We start from the raw sequence: 2109 nt of genomic DNA, 5'->3' as shown, positions 1-2109 counted from the left end.
GGAAGAACTGATCACACTGGTTTAACCAGTTAAGAGGGTCCTCCGAGCCATCATATGTGGCAAAGTCGATCCGGGCAAAGCGAGGTGGTGTCGGAGTCGATGCGCCAGTGTCCACTGGTTCGTCGATGCGAAGGGCCGAGGACGGCGCGCCGAACTGTAGCGTGGCCACCGCCGGTTCGCCGGCCTCTGTGTAGACCGGCAGTGGCGACGTTCCGGTGAGCCAAGCCGGAATCGGAGAGGGCGACGGTGGAAACCGCACCTGCTGGATCGGAAGCCCCCCGGAAGGGCCCTGACTCAGGCCGGCGCTAGGCGGTGGAGACGGCGTGGGGGCCGGCGCAGCCGGTGCGGAGGGGGCCGGGGCAGACCAGACCGGCCACGGGGTTGGGGCGGACGCGGCCGATGCCGCGGGTGCTGGCGCGGGCCAGTGTGGCCCAGCCGGCGCTGGAGCGGCCTGCTGCTGTAGCGTCGGGTAGCCGCCGGTGAGCGTGGCGGGCACCGAGTACCACGGGAGCGTCGGCGGCCCGGAGGGCGCAGGCGGCGGGGGCGGCTGTGGTGGTCCGAACGGGCTGGCCAGGAAGAGCCCCGCCATGGCCTCCGGGGTGTAGTGGGCTGGTAGAGTTGATGGCGACGGCGGCGTAGTGGTGATGGGGGCCGGCGGATGGCCGGTTGACGTGCCAGGGATGAGGTCCAGTGGCGCGGACGGGAGGACCAGCGACCCCGTGGCTAGGGGCGCTGACGCGGCGGTGGTGGTCACGGGCAGCGACGGCGATGGTGGTGAGGATGACATGGTCGAACCAGAGCTGGCTAATACCAAGGTGTTAGGAGTTAGGGTTCGGGCTCCTCTGGGACGTAGGTGGTAGGGAAAGGAGGGAGCTGGGCATGGGCTAGAACGCGGCGGTCGGCGGCGAGGCGCCGTCCTTGCGGCTGGGCGGCGGCGGCGCAGGAGAGAGAGGGCTAGGGTTTTAGGGTTCCGGCTCCTTTGGGAGCCGGGCAATAGAATAGTCTTATTGCTTAATGCTCAAAATAGTCTTACAACTTGTATATATAATCATAAATCTGAAAATAAACTAAGATAACTTGGGCCTTAAGCCTGCCCAATGGGCCCCCGGCAGCCATAGACCTGGCCGGTCATAACAGAGCCACCTCTTCCGAGGTCTAGGGATCTGATCTAGCCAAACACACACGCCAAAAACTTGATCGCTGGTCAAGATCATCGATCGATTCCCTCCCTCCTTCCCCATGGCGACCTCCTCTTCAACACTAGCGGCGCTTCTGGGATCTCCTCCCTCGGAGAAACTCTCTCGGGAAAATCACATCTACTGGAAGATGCAGGTTCTTCATGCCTTTCGCGGTGCTCGGGTCATGGGGCTACTTGATGGTTCCGATTCAGCACCTGCAAAACATTGGAGGTTGAGGCTGAAAGCACGAGGACCACTGTGTCGAATCCGGCCTACGAAGCCTGGATTGAGAGGGATCAACAAGTGGTGAGCTATCTCACAAAATCAATAAGGATGTTCTTGCTCAATTTTTTGCGTTAGAACATGCTGCTGAAATCTGGGCTGCAATTGAAGCCTCGTTTGCCTCACAATCCAAGGCACGCATCAATATGTTGCGTGGAAAACTTGTGAATACAAAGAAGCGTGATATGCCTGCAGATAAATATATTGCTTTGATGAAAAGTTTTGCTTCAGAACTTGCTGCAGCTGGTCGGCTAATTGATGATGATGAACTGAAGGAGTATATCCTTGGTAGTCTTGATGGAGAATATAACTCTGTGGTTGCCTCTATTAACACTGTTCCTACCACCACTCTTGCTGATGTTTGTGCACAGCTTACGGCATATGATTACAGGCAGCAAATGCTTGCCGAGTCAGATCAAACCGTTGGGGCTTTTCAGTCTTCCGCTAATTAATGCTGCTACACGAGGACGTTCCTTCAATAATAATTATCGGCAAAACTCTCGTGGTGGATATGGGCAATACCATGGTCGTCCGTAGCAGACACATCCAACACACGGTCGTAATCCACAGAGAGGTGGTCATGGTCGTGGTCGTGGCCTTGGTCGCATACCTTCTCCTCGCCAGGATATTACATGTCAGATATGCAAAA

General features: G+C 57.6%; 1 pseudogene; it reads left to right on the top strand.

The window, feature by feature from the left end:
- Positions 1-1711: 1711 nt before the first annotated feature.
- LOC125526766 lies at positions 1712-1827 on the top strand (annotated as a pseudogene).
- Positions 1828-2109: the final 282 nt, after the last annotated feature.

This window comes from Triticum urartu, unplaced genomic scaffold (assembly GCF_003073215.2).
Source record: "Triticum urartu cultivar G1812 unplaced genomic scaffold, Tu2.1 TuUngrouped_contig_1792, whole genome shotgun sequence".
Taxonomy (NCBI): Eukaryota; Viridiplantae; Streptophyta; class Magnoliopsida; order Poales; family Poaceae; genus Triticum; species Triticum urartu.
This window is presented reverse-complemented; position numbering and strand designations above follow the sequence as displayed.